Source organism: Micropterus salmoides, unplaced genomic scaffold, assembly GCF_014851395.1.
Source record: "Micropterus salmoides isolate LMB-PRFRI ecotype aquatic unplaced genomic scaffold, ASM1485139v1 Ms_hic_scaffold_8, whole genome shotgun sequence".
Taxonomy (NCBI): Eukaryota; Metazoa; Chordata; class Actinopteri; order Centrarchiformes; family Centrarchidae; genus Micropterus; species Micropterus salmoides.
Window position 1 is genome coordinate 10,405,342 of NW_024044570.1, and position 21,712 is coordinate 10,427,053.

General features: G+C 38.0%; 1 protein-coding gene across 1 annotated transcript in view; it reads left to right on the forward strand.

The window, feature by feature from the left end:
* lingo1a (leucine rich repeat and Ig domain containing 1a) overlaps positions 1 to 21,712 on the forward strand; it is a 148,834-nt gene that overhangs the window by 72,635 nt on the left and 54,487 nt on the right. The window contains exon 2 of the mRNA XM_038706781.1: positions 3,257 to 3,402. The gene's annotated coding sequence lies outside the window, so the exon portion shown is untranslated. The remainder of the gene's footprint in view (positions 1 to 3,256; positions 3,403 to 21,712) is intronic.

A 21,712-nucleotide genomic window follows, 5' to 3' on the forward strand; every position in this document is an offset into this window, starting at 1 on the left:
CTAGAGGTGTGGATTATAAATAACACAGAACCTCTTTTGCAGGTTTGGGTCTTTTATTGATTCATTCACTGCTTCTTGAAAGCTAACTGATAAAACTAAATAAGTGTGAACCGAGAAATTTTAGCACAGTATTCTTTAGCTGGAAACTGCAGCATATAGCCAGCCAGCCAAGCAAACAAACACGGCACTAAAAAGCTATTTAATTATTATAGCGTCCTCCGACATTGTTAGTTAAGTGCATGCTTTATTTATTTATTTAGCAAATGACCAAAGTTGTTGTTGCTTCTCATCATTTATAGCTTTACACATTTATATGTCAGATACTTTTACTTAGAAGTGACTGAATTAATTCCTTTTCAATGGCAATTATTTGTGTTTGTTTCCCTCTGCATTTAAGTTTCACTGCAGGGTTATAGCTTCATATCCATGTTGGCAATTGTTAGAGACCATATACCATCTTGAATATTGCCTATAGCAGCTCAAAGTAAAATTCTAATCAAATGCATTGGTTATATTAGAAAATGTCTCATGCGTTATCAATCCACAGCAGGCATTCAGTAAGTCAGTATTCAAATAATCATACAGTGCTGCATTTTACAATACCAATCAGTTATGACTGTCGCTGCCAAAGTCCGATTTCTTTTCAAAATGGTATCTGCCACAAATGCAAACTGTTTAGATTGTTAATCTTAATTTTGCAGTGTTTGTTAATGGCCTGTCCATAAGTGGCATTTAAGCTGTAGCACAAATTCTAAATAATCTGTGTAGCATATCTACGTTTGATTGTAATAAAATTATGAATGTTAATATTTCAGAAATATTAATTCATCTGATACCAAATATCATACATTGAAATTAATTGTTTGCCAGTAATGAGGCAGATGAGATGTAGAACATCTTGCAGCGGAAGAACAAGGTCTCCCTGTTTCTGCCAACAATTCTACAGACAAATTATACCAGCACAGATGCTCCAACACTTTGCTTTGAATCCAAGGTCTTACTTTTTGTAGCCAGGAAATTAAAGGAAAGTTCAACCCTTCTGATGTCAATGCATCAGCAAATTCTGTATGTGTCAATTGTGGAAGATAAAATATTTGCCAAGCCATTTGGTGGCTGTTCCCTTTTGCACTGTTTGCTGATAAATGTAGCTCAGCTCGTATAATGATATTACAGGGATTTGTGGTTGTAAAAACCATTGCAAATAGTTACAGCTTTTGATTTTTGGGACCAAGTGTCTGATGGTTTCATTATCTTGGACAAAATTGGTCATCAGGCGGTCCTAGTAGCCTCTAGTGGAAAATTCTGTAATACAAAAAACATTTTTTGGAAATGTCAATATTAATAATTTCACCAGAAGCTCTTTTGTTATTTATTTTCTGTAATGAAGGAACAAATCAACTATGGTACCCACAACCTCTGAACACTCAAGACCTCTTTGGCATTTTCAAAGTCTATACTAAAATTGTCTCTCACCCACGGAGAGGGAAATGGAGCATGTGGTTATTACTGGCAGCAAGTCGAGCTGTGAAATCAAAAACCAAAGCTGAAATATGGCAGTAGTTTTTGCAAAGATCTTCAGAATGAAGTTGCTGCATGTGTAAAAATATTGTTAATGTGAATGGTAGGCCAAATCAGTTTTTTTTTTCTTTTTCATTCTGCCTGAGGGATATTTATGCAAACTCCACTCTGTCAAATATGCTTCGTTTTGTTTATTCATGTCTCCTGAGAAATGCATATAGTTTGAAAGCTATGAATTTGCATTCTTGTTGATTGTTTAAACCAGGAATGGCTTAAACCTTAACCAATTGTTTAGGTTAACTGAAGTCAGGCTTTTCATAATGTCTTGCTTCCTTTCTGGAATATCACACAAGTCTTTTTAAAGATGATGATAATCAACATTTTTATACTCTCAATGAATCAAATGACTATGTGTATGTGAAAGCGGTCGCTTGTGGTGAGAACGTATAGAGTTATTATCACCCATCTCTGCAGTTCCACTCCATTTCTATGGAGCATTTCAACGTCTTTTAGCTCATTCTTGTGCTTCTGCAGCATGCAGCTTTGCTGTTTTGGTTCACTCTGCTCTTATCAGCATTTTTTTCTCGACACAGGAGGCAGCTGGTTTTAGTCAAAGAGCTTTCATAAATCCACTGTACACAGCAGGCAGACAAAGTTAGCGACTAACTGGTGAATATAACGGAGCACTGAGAACTAAGATATTTCCCCTAGGAGTTGGTGGAGACCAAAACAGAGCTAAATGAAAAGTAAATATTGGGACTTGTATTCATCAAATCAGAAACTCTGTCTCTGCTGGATGTGTAAGTAAGTGACTGTTTGCACACAAGTTTGCTACATCAACCAAAAAACTGACAATTTATTAGTGTATTTACAACTTGTTTCTGCTGCCCCCATGTAGACAGATAATCAGTTATTGAATGTTTAAAGAACCAGAAAAGCCACATTGCATTCAGTATATCCAAATAGAATATTGCATATATCTGTAAAAAAGGTATAGCAAGCAACTGGGTTCAGGAAATCAACGAAGCGCTGAGTCCTGCTTTTGAAATAAGAAACAATAATTTATCTGGTTCACTGTGACAGGAGTATGCTGTGGTTGGGATTCACAGTCATAGGATGCCCCCTTTTAATGTTAGTACATGCTACTAAACTATCAGGTGATAGTTAAATGGCTTTCAGTAAAAGGCTTCTTAAGATCAGTATAAACACCCACTAAAAGATGTCTCTGCTTCTGATTTTGGGGAACATAATTAAATAGCAATTTACTCAAGCAGATTAGTACTTTAAATCAACAGAAGATATATGGACTACATGCACATACAATATGATGACCTGATTAAATAGTGTCTTTTTATAGAGCAAAATAAATTATAGCTGTTAAAATAAAGAGTTTCTCTACATGCCATGCTTTCCTCAGACATGTCACTTTCATTACATTTATTTAACTGACGCTTTTATCCAAAGTGACTTACAATTGCTAAGTATGTCAGAGGTCGCATGCCTCTGGAGCAACTAGGGTTTAGTGTCTTGCTCAGGGACACATTGGTGGATGTGTCACAGTGTGGAACTGAACCCAGGACTCTGTTACACCAAAGGCATGTGTCTTATCCACTGTTCCATCACCACCACTTTCATAAGTGAAAATTCACTAATACATGTTAAACATTAAGTAACCTACCTGACTATCTAATTATCTTTATTAACTTAGAAGTAAGATTTTCACTGTTGGTTCTTGCAGGTCGCTGATCAATTGAAGAGGGAATGCTGCGAGGGTATGTGGATTAAGGGGAGACGTTACCCACCTCACACCTCCAGCCTCCCGCCTTCCGCACAGTAAGCAGCTCCAGCAGTTCTTTGGAATCAGCAGGCCAGCAATTACTGCCTGTGAGTATTATTGCACAACCTGAATTATGAGAAGCTTCTACTGATCTTCATGCAGTGTACAGAATTTGAGTTTTATCAGTGCACTGAAACAATAGATTTGCAGGCCTTGATTTTTTAAAACGAACCAACAATTAGTACAAATAGTACGAACAAAACAACTTGACACCTTCTTGCATGCCGTGGTATGAGGGTGCAACAGAGGCTTAAGAGAGCCGACTCATCTCACACTGGTCCTGAACAAACATTTCATATGCTGAAACATCTGATGTCCTCATCTTATCTGAGTTAATTAGTGTCATTCAACATCACTGGTGGTACATGTCAACCAAAGCATCCCTCAGAATGCATGAACTTCTTAATGGACTTTAGGTGTCTCTCAAGCAGGTGGTTGGGACATTTCAAAACAACAATTGGGGACTATTTTAAAGAACCATATGTCTGAGAAATTACAAATATATAATAATAGTTCCCAATAGTTTCCCAATTATCTTGTGACGGGAAATGCTGCCCGGATTGTGTTGGTTTAGGCAGAGCCCTATAGAAAGAGAGTTGCGTCAGCGGGGGTCCAAAATGCTTGATCGTCACATGGTTCATGGAGACGGCAGATAGTTCCCGGTGGGCAATTGAAAATGAGCGAGAGAAACGACAAAACAGTGATTTTAAGTGATGTTTGGTAATTTATACAATAAATGCGTTGATTTAAAATATTTGTACGCCCACTGACAGTGTATGTAGTTACAATGTTATTGTTACCTTGTTGACATTTTTTGGAAAGTGTGTTCCTCTACGTTCAGACTGCAGCCCAATGTGACCCAAATCCAATTTTTTTGCCTATGTGTGACTCAGATCTGATCTTTTTATGACAGTGTGAACAGGCCAAGTCACATGGAATCTGTTCTTTTCCAGTTCGGAATTGGGCCACTTCCATATGTGGTCCAAATCCGATACAGATCGGATCTTTTTAAATGCGACCTCATTCTGGACACTCAGGTCGCATTTGATGCATTTGATGACTGTAGAGCAGCTGTTCTGGTGCAGACAGAGCCGCGCTGAACGAAAAAGCTCCACAAAAAGCCTCTAACAAACATGTGGCTCTCTTCCTCCTCTACCTCGCTATCATCTGCTCACAAATTCCCTTTCTTATACCTGACCACAAGCTCTCTTCTGAGTTATGTGCATGCTATTTGTCCGAGCGGACACAGTGGAGAGAGAGAGAGATAGACGGAGTGAGTTGTGGGGCGCCAGAAACCGTAATGAAAAGAACAGAAAGTTTTTGTGTGGAGATGCTGCAGTCGGTCAGAAAAAGGAGTACTAATGTATGGTTTCCCAGCTGACATGGAGAGGAGGAAAAAAGGGGATTGACTCAGATCAACAGGAGCAACCTCACAATCGCTAAAAAGGCTAACCACAAAAAAATATGAAAGGTACTTTTTCCACAAAGATGTCACTGGCTGGTTTATTAAAACATCACTGCAGATAATCTTTAGGCTCCACTGAATCTCCCTGTGATTCTTGTGCTGAGAGAGGGAGAACAAAAGAGAGAAAGGGTTAGACAAACCTACACATCTCCTCAGTCATCAAGGTCATGGTTATTCAAGAAAAGTTTAATGGAGAGCAACTCGACTTGGCTGTAGATGATGTTTCAGAAGAAGTCCAGTTGCCCTCAATTCAACCTTTCTTGTAGACATCTACATAGGTTTGAATGAGAAAGTTATAGATTGATAACTTTTGGAACTTCATTAACAGCTTTAGCTGCAGATGTTGGCATCAGTTACTTGATAGTTTGTTAGTTCATGAATGTTTTTATTTTTTGAAACGCTTCCCACACACAGGAAATTTGATGATGAACTGTGATATGAATTTGAACAGTAATATTATTTGTAAAGTAATTATGTAATTAGTGTAAACATATCCAGTAAGTATTGAGTGTTCATCAATATAGTGCATTCAGCCACTATGATATAGTCCTAGCTGCTGACCAAAGCTATACTTAGGAGATAGGTAAAATAAGTATTAACTCTTAAAAAGTAGCATTTCTTATTTTAAATGGTAAAATATTATTTTGAATAAATATAAAAAATAACAGTGCCATGTCTTCTACATCAGTTTCAAAGATTGACAGAAGGAATATAGAGACTAAGAGAAGAGAAAGTGAGAGTGAAGAAAGAAGGGATGCAGACACTGAAAGAAGGGAAAGAAAATAATAACATTTTAAGTATGATTCGTTTAAAATGGTATATTATAATAGGCATTTACAATCATGTTGTTTTCTATCTCACCATGGTCCACTCAGCACTCCTGACCTTCAGCATCACTGCTCCTCCACCATGCAGAACCTACTGCTCTAATACAATACATGTTTACTAAGATCACTTTTATAACATGATAGTATACTACTTTTATAGTGTTAGGGTTAAATCTCCATTTATTTCTCAAAATTGAAACCTATTTTAGCAATCCTTTTAAACTGCATGTTTCAATCTCTCTTTCGTCCCTTGTATTCCAAAATGGATATTCATACAATGCTAATAATAAGGTTGAATTTTAATACAGTAAACATATCATGTCTCCAGCTTCAAGTCACTGTGAACGGTTTTAAACCAAGATCATGATCTTTTTAACCAAGTCCTGTGAGTGCCTAAACATAACCATGATGAAGATTAACAATGCTTTAGTTGCAAGAGAATAAAATGTAGAAAAGGAATGTAATGCGTTGTTTATAAATATAAATGTAAATATTTTACTGAAATGTTCAGTATTAATACTTTTGCAACTTACCAGATACATTCATTTACAAATTGTCCTTAAAATGTTGATAGAAAAGATACACTACATTTCCTTCAAAAAACATTTTCTTTTGTAGATTATTTGTGTATCAACGTAATTTCAGGGAGACAGGGTTTTATCACAATATTCCATTTAAGTTCGAGTTGAATGTGTGTTGCAGCAAAAGCTTTCAAAGTGGTTTAATTTACCATTGTGAGCCCCTGCATTTGAAAGGCACCTTTTATTTGACGGAGGAAATAAAGCTAAATTAAGTGCTTAACATGACATAAATAAACTTGTTTTCACTGTGACTGCTGTAGTGCCACAAATGCTCCCCCATTTGCATTTTAAGTTGCCTTACCTAATCAGCAGTAGAAAATTGTGTTTATGGCTTGTCAATAAGAAAACCATCCCCAGCAATGCAATTCTAGGGTGTCAGAGGTAATGCAATTTGATAAGCATTAGACCAGTAACACTTTCTGACAACACACAGATGAATTATTAATCAGCATTAAATTGATTTTTACACCCACTTGTATACAGACTATCTGGGGTGTCTTTAACTACGGGGGATTGAAATTTCACCATGTTATCAAGGTTTATGTCAGCGATAAAAATATCTGTTTACATTAAAGCATATTTGTACACTGCATACATAGTCTTTCTGAGTTCCATTGGTATGATTGCCATTATCCATGACAGATTATATAGTAATTTATATTCCTTGATTGCATTCTTTAAGGGTTAAACTGCTGACCTCTATAATGTGCTTATAACCCTGGCAGAGCTGCTGTAGCATTATCATCAATATCATCAGTAAATCCAATCCACTGTTTCACATTAAAATGAAAATGCACATAAAAGAAAAAGATGTGAAGTATAAAAACAGATATTTATGAATTCAGATATCATCTTCATCATCATCTAATAATTTCATACGCCTGCCTGTCTCTGTCAATATTCCACTCACTGTTAAGACAGAGTGATCCATTTTTTATATTATATTCATTTTTCCCTCATTACCCTACTTTTACCAGGCCATTGTTTAATTACACCTCTTCTGATTACTCTACCTCATAGTAGCTGACTATTCCCCAATTTGTTTCAACTGATTCCTTTGTGGGAAATTTCCAGGAAACTGAAATGTTTTTTCATGGCATACTATCCATTCTCAAGTGTGACTCCGTAACAGCCAAAATAGAAGAAAAGGCTAAGAAGAAAACATGTATTGAGATCTATTAGGTTTGTGTACCTAAGTAATATGTCCAGTAGACTGTAGCTATCTCCCAGCAGACAACCAGCCATCTCCGCTTTCAAGGGAGGAGCATTACAGGAAGTGCCATCACTTCAGCTTCTCTGTGTCAATTGCTCCAAAATGGCCAATTTCATGTCTACGATGTGTGTTTTCACATTTCTATCATCCCCTGCCGTAGTTATCTAGTTGCACTTAGGGCCATCAGTCATCGATGCTGCGTTGAGAGGAAGCCGATGTGCAGTAAAACTGACGGACGGCCTTACGCATGACTGAAGATGTATGAGACGTGCAGGCGAGCTAGTGGGGCTTTTTTTTAAATTCTATTTTCAGCGCTGGCATAAGGTGCCAACAGGGAAAATAGCCATGCTTACCATGGCTCTGACTGAACAGAACATTTTTTATGTGGCCTCTCAATCTTTGGAGTATGGAGTTTTAATGACGCTTACTAATACTGAAACAAAGAACTGTGACTTTACAGTGATTATACATCCAAATAAATTGGAGTTACTATAGTTAACAACAGTCAAATTTGATTGCAGACGTTTAGATATTGATTTTTGACAAGCTGCATGTTAAGAGCACTCTAGTATCTTGTCAGGTCATTAGAGATCCTCTCATGAAGTATTTCTGCAGTGTCGCTGTGTGTCATTGGTGCATTTAGATAACTTCAGAATCAGTCTCACTATGAACATTGACATTCACAATCAGAAAGAAAAGGGATGGTTTTTACATTCTGTGCAAAATTTTACCAAAAGTCGTCTTTTTGTGTATGTGTTTGAACAGTGTGACTGAACAGTCAGTTCTTCTTCTATTTACAGTTAGGTTGACATTAGTACCATAATTTCCCCAATGGATCTAAGACATTCTTCAAAAGACAGAATGTTATCTTCACTCGTGTGCATGCCATTTGGCATCCCCAACTCTAGAATACAATCAAACAATAAAATAGAATGAACAAAACATTTGTTGTCTAAAGTGCATTAAACCACTTTACCTGCACACTCATGTTATTTCTTGTTACCACTGTATGAGGGTAAGAGTTCCTCTTTCCATATCTCACTAAACTGTTCTGTACTATATCTGTGACAATAATTTGGAAGCCTCCTTTCTCTGAATTATCCAAGCCATTTATAATTCTTGACTGATGGATTTCTGATAATTCGAAAACACATCCCACTTCTTAATTTAAGTAAACACTCATTTTACTCAACACAGACCCATTTGGTCTAGTATGTGTAACGATTGCTTGGGAAGAAGAGTGGTCGTCTAATAATCGTAAGATTCCTAGTTTGATCCCTGGCTCCTCCAGCGAGAGTGTTGAAGTGTCCTAGCAAGACACTGAACCCATAACCGCTAATGTTGGCACCTTGCATGACATGTGTTGTAAAGCCCATTGAGTAGTCAGTAGACTACAAATTACAAAATACTTATAGAAGCTTAAAACCCCCTCCAGCCAGTTTTAACTGCCGTTTTTGGTGAACGTTCTTTCTCAAACAGAGAATGGGAGTGTGGTTAATAGTCGGACGTAATACATTACCATGACAACCAAAAACTGACTGGCTGGAGTGTTCACTAACGATATGCTGTGTTAACATCACTACACTGTAAAGTTTCGTACACTTTACTGTCTGGCAGGAGTAGCTATTACTTACCCATGACAGAAACTAATGTGCGAGTATCAGCTGTTATCAATCATACAGTCAATGGTCCTGTCACGCACTGCACACGATAACTCCCACTACGTTTTATGGTGCACTTATTTTACCACGGGGGTGTGCGGGGTGCCTTTGCCGATGCATTGGTAAAACGGCCGTCAGTAAAATGCATGTTGCAGACTGTATATAAGACGGTGGCAGGTGAAAGTGCGACGCGTTTTCTGTCATCTGTCCTCCAACACCGCACGCACAAATGCCATAATGAAAATGAACAGCACACTAAACCATGAGGAGGAAAATAAAAAATAAAATGAAGACCCTCTGTTAGCTAACTTTCTGCAATAACTATGCTAGCTAACTACACCTGGCTACAACTACAACTAAGTTAACTTAGCTAACTAAACTAGAAAGACAAACTAATAATCAGACACAGAGAGACATACCTACTGTAAGTTCTAAGTAAATTCCATGATAAATTGGTTAGCTAGCTTGATGTTTATCGGTTTGATGCTCTGACTTAACGAGGCGTGAAGGCGTGACAGCTTTTTAATGAGGCATGACATTGCACCTGCTCAAGCTTGGAGAATGACGTATGACTTATGGAATTACTATAGTCATACGTCACCACCCCGTTTTAACAACTAAGCAATTTTTGCAACTTTGAGCACAAAATTAAGCTATCCACATAGTTTGCCAAAAATATTTGGCAAACTATGTGGATAATCAACGTTGGCAGGAAATGACTCAGAAAAATATGAAATTTCATAGAAATGTCAATATACTGGAAATACACTGGAGGGGGGCTTTAAGATCAAAAGTTGTCAGTTATATTTATATATAAATATATATATATATATATAAAAATGTGTTATGCTGTGCCTTCAGAGTGGAGATGATATATTCTGCTGCACAAGATAACTGCCATGTACAGCATCAGAAAATGATTCATCATTTGCATAAGAACAATGAAGGGACATCTCTCAGCAAGCTCTAATGAGAAATGTTCTTGTTCGATGGCTTGCACTCCACCTTGAATACAACCCCCCCCACGACTTGACCTTTGAATTGTGAATATTCTCCACTACCTGAAACTGCATCCATGTTGACAAGACAGGGGAGGATGTAAAATAAGACATACAGAAATGCATGTGATCTGCTTATGAGATTCTTAAAGGAAAGCCCACAGTCCACATGCAGGCTTTCAACACTGTTGCTTCCTGCCTCTTCTTGTTTTCATCTCAGTGGCTGCATTTCAAAATGCTGCCCTGTCAATTTTCAAATCCAAGATTTATCTTTTGTATCGTTAGACACCATGACTGTATTTGATTGATCTGGAATTCATGAATTTCTCCTCAAAGAACGGTTGAGTGAAGCAGTCTGTTTTGTTTTTTTCTCGGTATCGGCAACATAATTGGTTTCTTGTGCTTTAGGGCAGTGCATCGTTCTTTATCCAATTAGAGAAAATTTCCCTCCAGTTGGACCCCTCAGCTTTCAATACAAGTTGTCAAAAGTAGATAATTATATTCTGATTTCACCAAAGGATATCTTTACACCAACCATTTAAAATCAAATAAGATACACTGGATTCTTCATTGGAATTTTTGGAAAATCCATGTAAGCTGTGTCTGAGCTCTCAGAACAAAATACTTTACAAGATATACCTGCCTGGACTGACATTCAAATCTGTTTTGACAAATAACAATTTTGACAGCAATGCTCTTTTTGCACAGTGGATTTTGAGGCTCTCTGAAGAGAAAACAAAGACAGAGGTAGAAGCAGCTGTACCTTTTAATCCAGCATTGTTTCCTTCATGCCATCTGATCAGAAATGTACACTGATTAAAACTCAAGATTAACAGAAAATGCCAACACAAAAAAATCATCGCTATTAAAAACATCATCGAGTGATCTACCTTGCATTTCATTGGCCTATTTTGTTTATATATATATATATATTTTTTTTTTTTAGCTTAGTCTTCTTGACTTCATGTCATGGTACTGTGTTTCCGGTGTAGCTAAGATGGAGTTTGAGGACAAATATCTTTCAACTGCATCTACAAGACGTCAGTCCCTTCTTTACAGGCTTTTTTCTAGCCTCACGTAAATTGCATGCAGGAAAAAAAGAATGGGCTAGTATGTCTCTAACTTCAGTGGCTTAAATGACATAACACACAACTCTTAGTCGTATGATCTTACTAAGCACTCTTAATCTGCAGGAGTACATTGAAACAAAATGAAACAATAAAAATATAGGGCTCTAGTTTTATGGCAGTAAACTCGCAGCAAACATCCTGTTGGCTTTCCCACCATTACAGTGCAGTTAACAAACACCTTCAAAACATCTCCATTCTTGTGAATACTTTTATAATCCAGAACCAGGTTTTTATGGTAGAATAGCTTCTGCTATTTACAAACACTAGATGTTTGCAAAGCTTTACAAGACATTTTTACTTTTTTTTTTTTTTTACAGGTAATAACTTCCTACCCAGTCATGGCAAGTTTAAATGGTGATCTAAGACAGCTGCCTAGATGCAGCAGAGCAGTGGTTGGAGTGGGCCGGTACTCACCGGCACTTCTACATTTTACTATTTTGCATTACAAGACTTTTTCTTGCGTACCGGCACTTCTCACAAGCTGCCAGTACTCTTTTCTGCCCTCTCCATATCAGGTTCTCTGGGCACTGTGTGACGCTCATCTGTTCCCGTTCTTGTCTGCCTGCTAATCTCTGTTGGTGGAGACAGAGTAGGGAGAAGCTCGGGTGCCTTTCATGCAGCCTTGTGCATAACGTTGCTAACCAATATCACTTTTAGCGAACAGACCGATCACAGCCAGGATGGGGCTGGTCATTAAAAAAAGTTCACTCGCTACAGCAAACTTTTGAAATGTTAAACTTGCCGATTCCAGCGTGTGAATGGGGAGGACTAGCACCTATTTTTTCCCCACTTCAAGCACTGCAGCAGAGTACTGTTTTTGTCTGTCATCATTATCAGTTTCATGTCATGTGTTGTTTACATATGACACTCCCTCCCCCTACTCACCACTTGTGCTTTGTGCCCACTGTGTACTCAGTTAACTTCTTAGACTGAGGAGGCATGTTTGTTTGTCAAAAAATACCATTCTCCAGTGTTATGTCAAAAGTAGTCAACACATGATATGTAAGCATGTTACCAGAGGCACTGCATCCCTGTCCTTTAACACACAAAAGAAATAAAATCTAACCTCAATAATGAAACAAAATCTTTCATTCATGACCTTGTCTGAGGCATTAAATATGCCAGGGCTGCCACTGTTTATTCTTGTTCCAGTATTCTAGCTGCAGAGCTTCAGTGTCACATAAGCTTTCTTTGAATGGATAAAAGTTATCAAGGGCTTTCACTGTTCTTATCTTCTTGCTTGGGTTGTTGGGGTAGCGGGTTGTAACATCTTGATCATCTAGAATGTTAAATAGTCACTCACTGAAATTTCTGTTGTACATTTAATTCAGTGTATATTCCTGGCGGCTGTGGCTCAGGAGGTAGAGCGGGTTGGCCGTTAATCGGAAGGTCAGCACTTCAATGCCCGACTCCTCCAGGCTGCATGTCGAAGTGTCCTTGGGCAAGATACTGAACCCCGAATTGCGGCTGTTCCGCCAGTGTATGAATGTTAGTTTCTGTTTGAGCACTTAGGCTCAGTGTATGAATGTGTTTGACTGGTGAATGCAGATGTTGTGTAAAAGTGCTTTGAGTGGTCGAAAAGACTAGAAAGGTGCTATACAAATATGGAGCATTTACATTTAAACTGCCCCTTAAGGAAGTCATTCGCTTTCAAGTGTGATTATTAATGATATTAAAATAACATCAATTACATTTAGATAAGTTGTTCAACAAGCTCACCAGTGTGTGAAAAGGTAATCAAAATAGTTCCACATTTGTGCCTAGTGTAAAGTGTGCTTCAGTGATCATGACATGGTCCCAAGCTTGTTCATGCGGAGCACTAATGGTCTAACAAGGAACTGCCATAACACGACTGCCACGAAATGCTATACTTTAGTAGAGGTAAGAGATTGGTGTGAACATCTGTCTTCAATTCCAATTACCCAAGTTCACATCCTATCTTGAAGTGGCATGTGAACTTGTGAACTTGTGTACTTTGAGTAAAGTTTTTTCATTACTTTATTTTTACAACCTAAAAATCATGCCAGTTGCTGTTGTCTCCCAAAAAGAAAAGCATGTGTTTGCCAAATGTAACATCCCCTTAACACCTTATTTTTGTGTGGTTTGTGTGAACTTAAACTAAAACCATAATCATTAATGTAAAGGGTGTGCAATGTGTTTTCATGTCCAAATTGAGATTTCAGAACATCATCACACAGAATCTGCATTTGTTTGAGATTCTTAATTGTCTGCAAACTTGGCCACTCTAGTCAGCCTAATCCATACTAATATGACATCTGCTACTTATTTAGATTTTTAATGCTTCAAATCCAGAAAAGGAAGACATATTTCAGCATCTGTGTTTCCTATAGCTGACCTCAAGATTCTAAATATGGCTCTAAAAGCCAAGACATTTCATTTTATACAGTTGATGAAAAATTAAAGGGAGATGTTTACTTACTAGTTCAGTAATTCTTGGCATAAATCGGCAACCATGGCAGTGCCAGAGAGCTAAAAGGCTAGGCTTAATTTACGGGGCGGTCACGTTGCCCAGGAGTTTAGCTTGACTTTTGGAAAGTCTTTTCTTCTTGCAGAACTGAACATCATTAGGTTTCTTTGCCTTTCAGCTCAACCTACTTTTCACACAAAAAGAAAAGGATAAGAGAAAAATCACCCCCTATTTTCCTTTTCTGTCAATAGCCACAGATTGCAGTTCAAAAGTAGCCTTGTTTTGCGTTTTTGAAATAATGCTGAGGCAAAATAGCCCCAAATCTCTTGGAGCAAAATGTGTGTTTGTGGAAGATTTGCTCTAATCCTTGCTGCTATGCACAAAACAAGAATCCAAGGTCAGCCTTCTAAAGGATGCAGGGGCCATATTTCTATCATGTTAAGGGTTTTACAGGATGCAGCTTTGTGGTACATAAGTGCTCTACTACCAATGTCTTGCAGAATACACACCTGTACACATTACATTAGCACACACACAGAGTCTAACTTTAAAACCAAAGGCACATGCATGTAAGGCACAGTGGTGGCAGTAGTGCACTAAAAACCCAGACACACATGCTTTGGATTAAGGTAAAATCTAAATTTTTTAGCATTATATTGTGTGTTGAAGACAAATTCAAGTTATATCTGTGATTTGTAGAAAATGTTGGGTTTTGAGGCTAAAATAAAAATAAGCATCCAAGTAGGATCAAATGCTGATAAAGACAAAACTGAATAAGATTTGTAGAATGAACAGGTACCGTCAGTACTGATGGCTGTCCTGTAATATACCTGTATAAACACTGTTTGCTGTTGGTTTTTGCTGTAAAGCTGTTGCCATGGAAACAGGTGGTATATTCATATATAGAGGGTGTTTGAATGGAAAATGAAGAAACAAAAGCTTGTTTCTAATGACAATGAAAAGAGAGCATAACTGGGATTTGAAGTATTATCTGTGTGAATGTCAGCACACTCATTGACACTCAGTGGCAGAAGAAATGCAAATACATCATGTTTTCTTACAGTTTGTCTGTGGTCGTGTGTTTGTTACACATAACTCATTATTTGGAGTGATATTAAAATGTCCCTCGAAGGGAGGATGTCAATGTGTTTGCTATATTAATGAATATTAGGCAATGCGAGGGCTGATTTCTTTTTCTATTGTTTCTTGTTATGTCACACTTTCAGTTTAAGGATCAGAAAAGTGCAGCTGGGATGAACTGAGTAGAGCTGTCAAATATTCAGTTCTAGCATTTTGTTGAATTTATGTTTAGACTTTACAAACAGTTTTGAGCTTAAAGGAGAGCAGCATCTACCTCTTGTAAAGGTTTATTCTTATCACATGTATGCTGTTGTGGCGAGATATTGCATTTAAAGTGATTGCAAAGCATCAGTGCATGAAGGTCATCGGCCCTCATATTGGTGGTTGCACTATGCTACCAAAGATTATACTACTGAGCTTGATCCAAGGTTGGCCGTTATGGTTTAGAGTTGATTCTACATCAAATATTGATGCGTTTAACAGACGAGAAATGGCTTACAGTGGATAAGAGTACAATAGAGAGAGCAGATGCAGTTTACCAAGAAACACATAGTTGCAGAGTCATGGGAAAGAATTTGATGCACAATTATGAATTTGTTACAGTAAAGTGAGTTGAAGAGTAAAAATGACAAGGACGTCAGAAGACTACTTTATGATAAAACCATATAGTTTTTTCCCCACTGTGTGTTGTGAACACTAAACACTTCCTGGCTTTGTTCAGTAATGTCAACAAGAGCTCATTTTCCACTGAGATTTGTTGATAATCCCTTGACACATGGTTTTGATTATGTTCATTTTGTTTTTGACATTTTACTGATGTTTTTATCAGGCTTGATTTACAATAGTTGAGCCTGTTGGATTTTAGTATCTTGTTCAAGGTCAAGGACACTTTGCTTCAGGGCAGGTGCTCAAAGTATAAAAGGGGCACATGGAACAAGGATTTAAATAGGGCTGTTCTCAAAATATCGATAAAGAAATATATTGTTGTGTAATCCTTGATTATATGCGTATACAGATGCTTCTGTATCGATACAACAACAAATGCTTTGACACAGTTTTGAAAAAGAAACACAGGGAATACCCAGATCTAGCTTTAAAACACGGTGGGCTGACATAACTTACAGGGAACAGTTGCTGTTGAGGGGTTGCTGGGAATGTTGCTGCTGCTGCTTTGGTTGCTGCTGATACTACTGGAGGTGATCTGTGACTAGAGATATTATAACAAACATAGAAGATATATAAGCTGATGAAACAAATATGTGACCATGACAAGATGTAAAGATTGCTGACAGTATTTGGGACCGGCTCACTATGACTGACCTGCTGTAGTTGCAGCCGCTGCCTAGGCTGACTGCTACGAGAAAATAAGAGGGAGACGCTCACAGAGACTGCTGCACACCGAGAGCTGCAGGTAGAGGAAATAAGATTCCAGGTTCAAAAAAGTGTGGGAAATAATCTGGGAAGGAAACAGTACTGGGAGAAAGGACTAGGTTAGCCAAGGCAGGGGTAAGAGTGAGACAAATCTATAGACAGGTGTGTGTGTGTGTGTGTGTGTGTGTGTGTGTGTGTGTGTAGGCAATATTGTGATAATGATTTTATATATTGCATTGTGAATCTGAGATATATATTGGATTTTGATTGACTATATGTCTAATCATAAATCTAAAAATGTGTGTGTGTTCATTCTGTTGGCTCATAATAACCATGACAGAGCAGCATTTACCTTTGACATTAACATTTCATACCTTTTTCTGAAATCTAATAGGGCCATTTCTTCTTCAATGTCAGGAATATTATATATTTTATATTGACACTGACATTATTACATGTACTTCCAGTTATTTAGTTCATATAATAGGTTTGCTATCTATTCAAATACTGTTCTGATTTAAATGATCGTTTTAAAACGGGCTGATAAGTAGGCTATAATTCGGGGGAATAAGTAATAAACCTGTTTTACCAAAGTTGTTATAATTATTTTAAGGCACACTACGTTTTTAATCAAGTTACTGTAATAATCCTAGTTGAAGTGAAAGGTTTTTAGTCAAATTATATAAAAAATACCAGACCTCACGACGCCCGTGAAACTTTTCTCCCTCAAACAGCAAGAACGAAGTGAACAGAGGAACTTTTTTTATCTGTGTGTAGAAGCAACGTTAGCTGTCGGCACAGTGTTAGTCGGCAGCTAAAGTTACTTCTACTGGCGACACGCAGCAATATACAACTACTGTGCTGCTCTCTTTGCGTCTTTCTTGTAAAATACATCCAACAACCCACAACAAGCACGTTGAGGCAAACCCCTCTTACCGGCGGGATCGCAGGTGTCCTGTAGGCAGAGCTGCTGAATCACTAACGGTGTGTGAACGGGAGGGCTCCTCACGGATGAGGTCATCAGAAGAAAGGTCATAATGTGGGTCATTTTATTTACTGCGAAATTATTTTTACTAATAGTTTGATTCGGTAGGCCTTCACAAAAGGACCTTTACAAATTTTAAAATTAATTAAATTTGTCATTGACAAAAGGGCACTTTGGGCATCAAAGGGCAAAAGGGCAGGTGCACAAGCACCCATAGCACCCCCCTCTGCACGTGCATGCTTTGCTTATAACTGCAGCCATGTATGGGCAGAGCTGTCCATGGACACATGGGCTTATCAGATCAATTTTATCTAGCTTATTATCTTCTGTCCACTGTATAGGTCAGTATGTCTGTTTTCTAGGTCACTGTGCTGTTCATGCTTGTGATGTCTGTCTTGATTATGATTGTACCCTGTTCATAAGACCATTTTATTTTTTGAAAAGATCACTCTCTGAACACCTTTGTATAATAAGCTAAGGCATAAAAATTGCATGCTGCTGTTGTGCACTCATGATTTGATGTTCCGTCTGCTTTTACAGGAAGAAGGAGGAAGAGAAGAAAAATCTTCCATCAATACCCCCTTGCATCACTTTCTATTACACAGGAGCAAACAATTCTATTTCCGTAACCTGATTAATGCACACCCACAACTCACAGCTACCTCTGCACACATACAAAAACATAATCATTTTTGTCTTGTCTCTGGTATGACCTCGCTGCATTCTGCAAACTGTGTAGTTTGTCTCTCTAGCATGCCTAAAGACACCTCAAAACCTATGATGTACTTCATGTGGCATTTACATTGGTGTGACATTCCTTTTTTTGCTGGGCTCATTCAACCAAATTGCACTATTCCCCTGACTCCACAACTACTTGCCTACACTACACTTCTTGCCATGTTACAAAAAGGGATGGTAGTTTTAGATTGCTTCTCTGTGTCCTATCCAGTTGCTGCCTGTCTCACAAACTTACTTCTTCAGCCAATTTTATTTTAATCTACACCCATGCTTCCAGAAGGGGCCTTTGGCAGAACATGCGTTGATAAAAGTTTTTCATGTAATATAAATACTTCATCATAAGACTATCTGTCGAATAATTCAATCCCAGTTATAAATATAGGTCATACAGTATTTGTCTAAATGAGGCTGAATTTTCAAAGCCACATTTAATTTCATCAAAGCCTATTGAAAATGGCGATTCAATAGGATGTCCACAATTTTCTTTGTCTGCTGGGTGTGTGAATAGCTGATTGATTGTCACCATGGGAGGCAGAATGACCTGTTATTTTTTGTGTAAGGACTATGTTTCTGGGAGTTTGTCTTGGTGATTTTCAGCCGTATATGTTCAAATTCAAACAAAAAATTGTGCTTATATCTGAATTAAAACAATATTGTTTCCCTCGTAGTTCAGTTAACAGAAAGTAAATATTCTTGTGGTATACCCCAAGATTCATTCATTCCTTGGTCCTTTCAGTCTGAAAACGTTGCCTTTAGGTTATTGTTTTTATTGTCATATAGCTGACAGAGAACCTTATGATATCATTTATAGCATCTATTGTATGAAATAGGCAGTATGAAGAGTTTCCCCTCATTGACCTCCCTCTGAGAACCGTACTTAATTTTTCTGTATTTCAGCCATGCAGATACTGTATCTTGCCTTTCCACGTCTTATGTTAAGACTAATTTTACATTTTTCACCTCCTTAAGTGAAATGGGAACATTACAGAATTAGAGCTCATAGATGACCATCATCTGCCCTCTCTACACAACCATTGACATAAAAAAGAAGTCTATCTAAATGGCCAGTTCCATAATACAGAACCGTTTTGCCAGCCATTGCTGCATTGCAAAGTAGAACACACTCCATTCCAGCCTGCCTCCATGTGCTACTTATCTATTAGTTAACTTAATTACATGCTGTACAGTATATGTGTGTTGCAGGATGCATGTCTTAATGTAGTAAGTTAGGTCAGGGCTTCATCTCACCAAAAAAGACATTAAAGTGAATGTAAATAGTTTTTATGAGAGATTATAAATGTTGTTTTATGTAACATGCAATGACAATAAAGGCATGAATTAATTAAATGGGGGGGGGGGGGGGGGGGGGGGGGTTGTAGCCTGCTTTTGCTCTGCCCATAGGGCTTTATGATTGGAAAGGGAAGTTGCTTTGGAAACATTGTGCCAAGTTCATCAGTATTTACCATAATAGTGGACTATGTGGAGTTTCTACCTGACATATAGCTGTCAGTGCTTGATCACAATCCAGATATGATGTTAAATCAATAGATGCAGCTTCACGGAAATGATGCAATATGACACTTTCCACAGTAAAAATGTGTCATTGCCAAAAATAGCATTACTTAGCTGATAATTTCCATTATGACACCTGCCTGGAAATACCCAAAAAGATCAACTGTTTTGCACATATTTCCTCTTAAAATGTTTTTTCCACCCAGAGTGTTATTTATTCTGACAGGTCATACACACAGTCACATTTGCGTGAATGCCCTGTCCTTGACCTATTTGGCCAGTATTTACGTGCTGTACATGGGAGTTTGGAATTATAGATTCACCAAATTACATAATTTCTGACTTACTTCTGCTTATTATTATTATTATGAACAATTAATACATTTTCCCCTTTTCCTTATTGGCAGAGGCACAGATGCCAGTTTTGACTGAAATCTAATTTGTTTACCAGTGCAAAGTTTCTGTACATCATAACTGAGCGCATCATGAGTACATACAGTCTGCTGATTCACTGAAAATGTGTTCTAATCTCATGACATATCATTGAAGTGCTGCATGTTTCAGTCCTGGATTCATAATGTTTTTCCTGCATGATGATCAAAGGTGATGACAGAAAATGTTGCAACATAGACTGTAGGGAAGCTAAACCATTTCTCTGTGTGTGTGTGTGTGTGTGTGTGTGTCTCTCTCTCTCTCACTCACTTACAATATTCAGCCTAGCATACTTTGCTTATTGCCACTGCTAGCAGTAACCCATTTTCTCAAGGCGTGGTAGACGGGTGGGTATAAAAGCAACAATGATCACAGAGGTTTTCCTCCTCAAGGTCAAGAATACAAATGTAAACTAGGAAACAGAGAAGTCAAGAAATTACTTTTTCATTCCCAGTAGCAAAACTAAATCTCCCATGGATATCCAAAAAAACAAAAAGATGTTTTGATTCTTCACGTACTTCTTTACCACTCTACAAGCTCAATCAGAAAAGATTGACAGTTGCTTTAAAAAGGCACATGTTTGGATAGGTAGAATAAATAGTTTCTGGAGGCTGCAGATTGCAAGGAAAAATAATTCTATGTAGATTTACCAGAACTGAAATTAAACCTTGCTTCTTATTCTTATTAGGCTTTATTCAGAGTTAAAAACACTCAAATAGGTTTCCAAAATTACAGGTGACGATGGTTGACATATATCTTAATGAACAACTCACTTGTCCAAAACTTACTGATTGGAGATTTACCCAGGTGGAGCTAGACATCCTTTGTTCTTTCACACCCTGGAGAGCAGTGAAGTGTGCCAGTACGATGGTAAGACAGTAAGCAGACCTTAATTGATACCACCAATTATTCTGTCTGCTGGCAACAAAGCGTGGCAAGTTACAGTGAGCAGCACATTGGTTTAATGAGACTAGATGTCCCAGTACTGGTTTCAGTGAGTCTGATGAGGACAACCATCAGGGAGAATACTGCAGTTGCATGCGATGATACAAGACACAGATCACAGGAAGAATCCATTAGACCCACAGTCAGTAACATGCAGTGAGGGAACACTTGTGTGGTCTAATCTAGAAATACAGCCTCACTGAAAGCATACATGGACCAGCTGTTTGACAAATAACCTGCCCTGGTGGCAGTGGCAGTAACTAATGTGTTGCATCGGAGGAAAATAGCATTGATTGTGAAGGAGTCATTTACTTCCTATTGAGGAGCAATTTGTTGGCCATTGTTTCTGCAGGAGGTGAAGGATGGTTTTCTCGATACTGGAGGTGCAGGTCAGTGGGCAGAGTTGTGCTGTAGATGATGTGTGCCATCCCAAAGTTCAAGCCAAAGGTGCTTTAATGATCTGGAAAGGTGGTCATTGATAAAGCGTGAAGGGCAATGACTCATTTGCAACAAAAGATGCATCAACGTGATCGCAGATCAGAATCCTCAAAGCGCGGCGGCTTCTAATCTTTTCCTCTACCCATGATTACTTGCAGCTCTGAGAATATCACGGTAGGAAGGTGAAATCAAGGTTAGATAATGACACTATCATGGGAATTACATTAGAACCGTTGAGACTTCAAAAAGGGTTCCTTACAAAAGCAATTATGTGGCCTCTTTGTCTCACTCTTTAATGGCACAACATTGTGTCAATAGCCTTAAAAGTAAGGTGCTAAGTAGGACTCAAGGGGCTGTGCCAAATGTCATTGCAAGGTCTCATTTAGATCTTCCTGTAGTGCAAAGGCTAGTTTACTGGGAAGCAGAGATTAATTACACGGTCATATTTAATATTGGCACAACCATTGAGCATGTTGCACAACCAGCCACAGAATAAACATCTGCATCACAAAATGGCAGAGTTTCAGGATAAATGTTCTGCCTTTTAAAACCC